The following is an 8832-nucleotide window of genomic DNA, read 5'->3' as shown; positions in this document are numbered from 1 at the left end:
CAGATAGATGAGGAACAGTCTTAGGCCTCATTTACACGAGCGTAATATACGCGCGTGCGACGCGCATGCTTTTCACGCGTGTCGTACGCACCTATATTAGTCTATGGGGCAGTGTAGACGATGCGTGAATTTTGCGCAGCGCGAGTGCGTTGCGTAAAACTCACGACATGTTCTATAATCGTGCGTTTTTCGCGCATCACGCACCCATTGAAGTGAATGGGTGCGTGAAAACCACTCATGCCGCACGGAAGCACTTCCGTGCGAACTGCGTGATTCGCGCAAGAGCTGTCAAAAGGATGAATGTAAACAGAAAATCACCATGTGCTTTTCTGTTTACAAACATCCAAACGGAGTGTCAAATTAGAGATGAGCGCACCGAACTTCACCGGGTTCGTCCGAACTCGTTTTGACCGAACCCGGCAAAAAATGTTCAGGTACGCGACGGCAGGAGACAGTCACTGTCGAGGGTGCTGAAAGAGTTAAACTGGTTCAGCACCATGGACAGTGACTTCCGATCACAATATACATATACGTGTAAAAAAAACAAGAGGTTCTGACTTACCGATAACTCCCGGCTTCTTCCTCCAGTCTGACCTCCCGGGATGACAATTCAGTCCAAGTGACAGCTGCAGCCAATCACAGGCCAAGCACAGCCTGCAGCCAATCACAGGCTGCAGCGGTCTCATGGACTGCCGCGTCATCCTGGGAGGTGGGGCCGGATGACAAGAGAGGGACGCGTCACCAAGGCAACGGCCGGGAGACCGGACTGGAGGAAGCAGGAAGTTCATGGTAAGTATGAACGTCTTTTTTGGATTCACAGGTTGGTGTATATTGTGCTCGGAACTCACTGTCGAGGGTGCTGAAAGAGTTACTGCCGATCAGTTAGGTCTTTCAGCACCTTGGACAGTGACGGGCGTCGACTAGCCTCATCTCTATGATGGCGGCTGCGCGAAAATCACGCAGCTGCGCATCATACACGGATGACACACGGAGCTGTCAAATGCCTTTTGCGCGCGCAAAACGCAGCGTTTTTTGCGCGCGCAAAATGCACACGCTCGTGTAAATCAGGCCTTACTCTTCCAGTATCTAGTAAGAACTAGTTTAGCTGATAATAGGATATGTCCTATTAGTGATCTAAGGCAATGTGGGATTAAGTGGATATTTAGAAACAACAACGCGAGTTCAGGTGTGGGTTTTAAAACAAATCCTGTTATTTCAAATATGAGATCATACACTTTGATCCAATATGACTCGATAAGGGGACAAGACCATAAGATATGTATTAAAGAGCCCACATTTCCACAACCACTGCAGCTATAAGCAGTGGTATTAGGGTAAATTCTACAAAGTCTTTCTGGGGTATAATACCACCTCAGAAGAGTTTTCATGGCGGATTCATAATGTGAGAAACAGTTAAAGTTCTGAGCAATAAAGGAGGTTGCTTTACACCAGGTTGTATTAGGAAAGGATTAACCCCTTCAGGACCAAGCTCATTTTGGCCTTTAGGACCAGACTCATTTTTTCAAATCTGACATATTTCACTTTATGTGGTAATAACTCCGGAACGCTTTTACCTATCAAAGCGATTCTGAGATTGTGTTCTCATGACACATTGGACTTTATGATAGTGAAAAAATTTGATCGATAAATTCAATATATACCAGTGAAAAACACCAACATTTTGTGAAAAATTGCAAAAATTAGCATTTTTCTAAATGTAAATGTATCTGCTTGTAAGACAGGCCGTTATACCACAAAGAATTGTTGCTAATTAACAACCCCCATATGTCTACTTTATATTTGCATCGTTTTTTGAACGTCCTTTTATTTTTCTATGACGTCACAAGGCTTAGAACTTTAGCAGCAATTTCTAACATTTTCAAGAAAATTTCAAAAGGCTATTTTTACAGGGGCCAGTTCAGTTGTGAAGCGGCTTTTAGGGCCTTATATATTAGAAACCGCCAAAAAGTCACCCCATTTTAAAATCTTCACCCCTCAAAGTATTCAAAACAGCATTTAGAAAGTTTCTTAACCCTTTAAACGTTTCACAGGAATTAAAGCAACGTAGAGGTGAAATTTTCATATTTCATTTTTTTTTGCAGAAATTCATTTTTAATCTATTTTTTTTGTAACACAGAAGGTTTTACCAGAGAAACACAACTCAATATTTATTGCCCAGATACTGCAGTTTTTAGAAATATCCCACATGTGGCCCTAGTGCGGTAATGAACTGAAGCACCGGCCTCAGAAGCAAAGGCGCACCTAGAGGATTTTGGGCCTCCTTTTTATTAGAAAATATTTTAGGCACCATGTCAGGTTTCAAGGGCTCTTTCGGTGCCAAAACAGTGAAAATCCCCCAAAAGTGACCCCATTTGGGAAACTACACCCCTTGAGGAAATTATCTAGGGGTATAGTGAGCATTTTGACCCCGCAGGTTTTTTGCAGAAATTATTGGAAGTAGGCCGTGAAAATAAAAATCGTCATTCTTTCTAAGATAATGTAGGTTTAGCTAATTTTTTCTAATTTCCACGAGGACTAAAGGAGAAAAAGCACCACAAAATTTGTAAAGAAATTTCTCCCGAGTAAAACAATACCCCACATGTGGTTATAAACGGATGTTTGGACACACAGCGGAGCTTAGAAGGGAAAGAGCGCTATTTGGCTTTTGGAGCTCAAATTTAGCAGGAATGGTTTGCGCAGGCCATGTCGCATTTGCAAAGCCCCTGAGGGGACTAAACAGTGAAAACGCCAAAAAAGTGACTCCATTGAGAAAACTACACCCCTTGAGGAATCCATCTAGGGGTGTAGTAAGCATTTTGCCCCCACAGATGTTTCATAGATTTTATTAGAATTGGGCAGTGAAAATAAAAAAAATCCTTTTTCTTCAATAAGACGTAGCTTTAGCTCCAAATTTTTAATTTTCTCAACAAATAAAGGAAAAAAAGAACCCCAACGTTTGTAAAGCAACTTCTCTGGAGTACGGCAATACCCCACACGTGGTCATAAAATGCTGTTTGGGCACACGGCAGGGCTCGGAAGGGACGGAGCGCCATTTGCTTTTGTTGTACAGATTTTGCTGCATTTGGTTTCTGGGCACTATGTTGCATTTGCAAAGTCCCTGTGGGACCAAAACAGTGGAACCCCCCCAGAAGTGACCCCATTTTGGAAACAACACCCTCAAGGTATTCACCTAGGGGTGTAGTGAGCATGTTAACCCCACAGGTGTTTTGCAGAAATTCGTGTGCACACGATGTGGGAGAATGAAAATGGGAATTTTTCCTTAGATACGCCAATATGTGGTGCCCAGCTTGTGCCACCATAACAAGACAGCTCTCAATTTTTATGCGGTGTTTCCCTGTTTTAGAATCACCCTACATGTGGCCCTAATCTTTTGCCTGGACATTCGACAGGGCTCAGGAGTGAAAGAGTACCATGTAAAATTGAGGCCTAATTTGGCAACATATAAAGTATTGGTTCACAATTGCAGAGGCTTTGATGTGAAATAATAAAAGAAACCCCTGAGCAGTGACCCCATTTTGGAAACTGCACCCCTCAAGGCATTTATTAAGAGGTGTAGTGAGCATTTTCACCCCACGTGTCTTTTCCATAAATGATTGCGCTGCGGAAGGTACAAATTAAAATTTTTCCCTAGATATGCCAATTCTGTGTCAAATATGTCGTGCCCAGCTTGTGCCACTGGGGACACACACCCAAAAATTGTTAAAAGGGTTCTCTCGGGTATGGTGATGCCATATATGTGGAATTAAACTGCTGTTTGGGCACACTGTAGGGCTCAGATGGGTGGGAGCGCCATTTGGGTCTTGGAGCGTGGAATTTGCTTGGTAATAGTTTTGTTTGGAGTATCACTGTTGTTTCCGTTTATAATGTGGGGCATATCTGAGCTGGGCAGAGTACATCAGGGGCATAGTCAGGTGGTATAATAATAAGGTAAAAAAAATAATAAAATGATCCATAGATGTGTGTTACCCTGTGACACAATCCTTTCTGCACAGGCCGGTGTCGCACTGATAACTGGCGTCCTTCCTTATCCCCCTTTTGGTCCACACTCCGCACCTTTGCAGTTTGGGGAATTTTGCCGGGAAAGCGTTGTCCTGGTATAATACGGGCACCGTTGCTTCCAGCGGATATGGTTGGGCCCTCCCCTTCCTGGTTCCCTAATTTTAGTGCCTTGATACATCGCCTTTTGAAACAGAAGAAACGTTCCCCTCGGGCCTTCACAACTGGATAATTTTCTTTCCTGAATTATTGGAGCCTTAACTTATTTTATTTTTTCATAGACGTAGTGGTATGAGGGCTCTTTTTTTACGGGACGAGCTGTAGCTTTTATTGGTACATATTGGGGTACAATCAACTTTTTGATCACTTGTTATCCTTTTTTTGGTGACAAAAAAAACAGAAATTCTGCCATAGTTAATTTAGTTGGTTTTTTTTTATACAGCGTTCAACATGCGTTCTAAACTACACGTTACCTTCATTCTGCGGGTCAGTACGATTCCGGCGATACCAAATTTATAGAACTTTTTTATAACTTTTTGCACAATAAAATTACTTTTGGAAAGAGAATGTATTTTTTCTGTCGCCAAGTTGTGAGAGCCATAACTTTTAAATTTTTTCGTCAATGGAGCTGTGTGACGGCTTGTTTTTTGCGACTTTTTGATCACTTTTTATTTCAATTTTTGGAAGACCGTGACCAAAAAAACAGTAATTATGGCAGTGTTTTTGAGGTTTTTTTTTTACGGCGTTCACTGCGCTGGATAAATAACATAATATTTTTATAGTTCAGGTCGTTACGGTCGCAGCGATACCAAATATGTATGGCTTTATTATTATTTTTTCTATAATAAATGACTTGATAAGTGAAAAAGGGCGATTGTATTTTGTGTTATTATTTGAAACTTTTATTGTATGTTTTACAACTTTTATTTTTACTTTTTTTTTTTACACTTTTCTTTAGTCCCACTAGGGGACTTGAATGTCCAACTGGTTGATGTTCTAATACATTGCACTACCTATGTAGTGCAATGTATTGGAACTGTCAGTTGTCCACTGACAGCAAGCCGATCAGGCTCCGCCTCTGGGCGGGGCCTAATCAGCTTATGTAATGTCAGACAGGAGTCCATTGTTAGGGCTCCTGTTGCCATAGTATCAGTCGCCAGCCTTGCCATTGCATGGTAAGGCTGCCGATTTTCTACAAACCCCTAGGATGCAGCGATCACAATGGATCGCTGCATCGAAGGGGTTAATGCCAGGAATCGGAGCTAGCTCCGGTTCCTGGCGATAGATCGGGGTGTCCGCTGTAACATACAGCGGACACCCACTGCTGATGACGCCGGCTCAGCTTCTGAGCCGGAAGCTGAGGCGGCGCCATCTTGCCGATGGTACCGGAAGCCTTCTGGGCCCCGCCGACGACAGGGCATAGGAGGATTCCGTTACAGGCTGATCGGGAGGTAAGCATTAGCCCTCCGATCGCCTTTGCAGCCACCGGCAACCCAGCGATCACGTTGCTGGGGTGCCGGTGGCTATAAACTCCTCACATGCTGCGATCTCTATTGAACGCAGCATGTGAGGGGTTAATCGGCCGGATCGGATGCTAGTTCCGGTCCTGGCCCATACCTCAGGGTGACAGCTGTAAAATACAGCTGTCACCCGGCGGTGATGTCGCTGGCTCAGCTCCTGAGCCAGCTTCATCTCCATGACGTACAGTAACGTCAAAATGCGGTAAGACACCGTTTTTATTGATGTTCATATACGTGATCCGGCGGAAAGGGTTAACCAAGATCTGTCTCCCAGGTTATCAAACAAGGGAACCTAGAGAATTCTTTTCCCAATTAAATGATAGATGGGCCTTAAAATTTTAAAGGTTGTGCACGGAATTTGGAACAGCGAGATGAGATCCCAATTCAAGCTGGATGGAGAAGAGTGGAGACATTCCAGGAAGTGTTCGTAAGTATGAAAAACATTCTGTCTGGGGAATATGGAATTTAGTAGACAAGTCAGGAAAAGCAAGTAGTTCTCCTGTCATATAACTGTGATACATAAGTTAAACCCATTTTTGCAGGTCTAAGTAATTTATAATGCTCTCTAAGGATTCCAAAGGAGATATTGATGTTAAAGTGGATGTATAGTTACTAGAGGAGGAGTGGAAATTCCTCCACAGCTCAATCGAATGGTATATAAGGTTAGGCATTTTATCAGACGTTGTTCGTCCCCATAAAGAGCCAATAAGAAGCGCTTTTAAATTATGTTTAGGAACCAAAGAGTTTTCAATATGGACCCAATTTTTCTCAATATCTACCAATCCACCAATTTTTTAGTGTAGATATGTGCGTGGCAATATAGTAGTCCTCAAGTATTGATAGGCCTAATCCACCTTTACCTTTCCTCCTAGATAGAGTTGTATAAGCAACTCTCGGTTTTTTGTCTTGCCAAACAAACCTATTTAGTAGAGATTGGGTTGTTTTAACCCTTTCCCGTCGTAAACAACTTTTAGATTTTAATTTTTGTTTTTTCCTCCGCCCCCTTCAAAAAGCCATAACGTCTTTATTTTTCCATCAATATAGTACTATGAGTGCTTGATTTGTGCGGGACAAGTTGACCATGTTTTTTTGAACGCCGTTTTTACAGAATTCACTGTGCAATTAAAACAAAATGTTAACTTTATTCTGTGGGTCAATACGATTACGGCGATATCAAATATATATATATAGTTTTTTCAATATTTTACTACTTTTACAAGTAAAAACCTAAGTGTAAAAAAGAAAATGTATTTTGTGTCGCCAAATTCCGAGAGCCATAACTTCTTTATTTTTCTGTCCATTAAGTGGTATGAGGGCTTATTTTTTGCGGGATAAGCTGTAATTTTTAATAATACTATTTTGGTGTACATGCGACAGTTTGATCTCTTTTTATTTCATTTTTGTGGGAGATTAGGTGACCAAAAAATAGACATTCTGGCGTTTACAATTTTTTTTTTTACGGCGCTCACCGTGCGGGTTAAATAATGATATATTGTAATAGTTCAGACTTTTACGGACGCGGCGATACCAATTATGTTTATTTATTTTTTTACTATGCTCTAGGGGGAAAATGGGAAAAGGGTTTTGTTTTGAACTTTAATTTTTTTAATTTTTTTTACACAAAAAAAACTTTATCAAACTTATTTTTACTTTTTTTATTAGTTCCCCTAGGGGACTTCAACAAGCGATCATTAGATCGCTTGCACGATATACTGAAATACTAATGTATTGCAGTATATCATGATTCTGACAGGCATCTATTAAGCCCTGGGGTTAATAGGTGTACCCAGGGCTTAATAGGTGTACAAAGATGGCGGACCTGGGGACCTTCATTAGGCCCCTAGGCAGCCATAGCAACCATCGCCCCCCCCCCCCCCGCGATTGCATTGCTGGGGGTCGAAGAGCTGTTCGAGGGGGCCACCCCCTCTTTCTAACTATTTAAATGCTGCGGTCGCTATTGACCACAGCATTTAACGAGTTAAGCGAGCGGGATCACGCTCGAGCGGGATCACGCTCGAGCGCGATGCCGCTCGTTACTCTGAAGTGTCGGCTGTAATGTGGCCAACACCCGCATCGTATGGAGCGGGTTGACTTCGTGAGCCCGCTCCAAACTTCTCCTACCCGGCTATGACGTAACTGTATGTCATATGTCGGGAAGCGGTTAAAGAATGTGTTTGGCAGTTTTATGGGAAGTGTTTTCAAGATATACAATAGTTTGGGGATGGACATCATTTTGAAGGATGCAATCCGACATATCCATGAAATTTCCTGTTTACTGTATGTTCTGAGATCACCCTCAATAGTTCGTATAAGTGGCACATAATTATGTTTTTAAATTAATGATAGGAATTTAGTTATTGTAGATCACAAATATCTAATGCCTGTATCTTGCCAATCTAATGAGAATGTATTTTTAAGAGAAGCTAGGGTGTGCCTCCAACCCTAATTTGAAGAGCTTGTGATTTCTTCTCATTGATTTTATAGTAAGATAGTTCCAAACATTGCTCAATAACATCGAAGGCTGATTTTAGAGACCTTTCAGGGTTAGTAAGGGATAAGAGTATGTAGTCTGCGTACAGGGAGATAAGATGAGATCTATCTCCTATATTAATACCTGTTATGTCGTTATTATTCTGAAGGGCATGAGCCAGTGGTTCAATAGAGAGAACAAAAATCAGGGGGGAGAGGGGACACCCCTGGCGGGTACCATTTTTTATATGAAAGCTATCTGAGACAACACTGTTGGTATAAACTCTGCCTGAGGGTGCTGCATAAAGATTTAGAATTGCTGAGGGTATATTTCCCCCAAAGCCCATCGTTTCTAACAGCGCAAACACAAATCTCCAATTAATGCGATCAAGCGCTTTTTCAACGTCTAGTGCAGGGGTCTCAAGCACGCGGCCCGCATATGGCCCCTGATGCTGTCATCTGCGGCTCGCGGGACACAGAGCCGCAAGTATTGGCTCTGCTCCAGTACTCTGTGAAATCCCTGACATCGCTGTCCATACATGAACAGTTTTGTCAGGGTCTTCCCCAGAGCGGAGTCCTGGGCAGAGCACTAGCATAGGCTCAGTTCCTGGACTCTGTGGAATCCCCTGACATCGCTGTCCATGAATGGACTCGCGATGTCTGGGGCTTCCCCAGAGACTGGGTCCCAGGCAGAGCACTAGTAGAGGTTCTGCTCCGGGACTCTGTGGAATTCCCTGACATCGCTGTCCATGAATGGACTCACGATGTCTGGGGCTTCCCCAGAGCCTGAGTCCCAGGCAGAGCACTAGTAGAGGTTCTGCTCCGG

The sequence above is a fragment of the Rhinoderma darwinii genome, chromosome 3, assembly GCF_050947455.1.
Source record: "Rhinoderma darwinii isolate aRhiDar2 chromosome 3, aRhiDar2.hap1, whole genome shotgun sequence".
Lineage (NCBI taxonomy): Eukaryota > Metazoa > Chordata > Amphibia > Anura > Rhinodermatidae > Rhinoderma > Rhinoderma darwinii.
Note: the sequence above shows the minus strand (reverse complement) of the source record.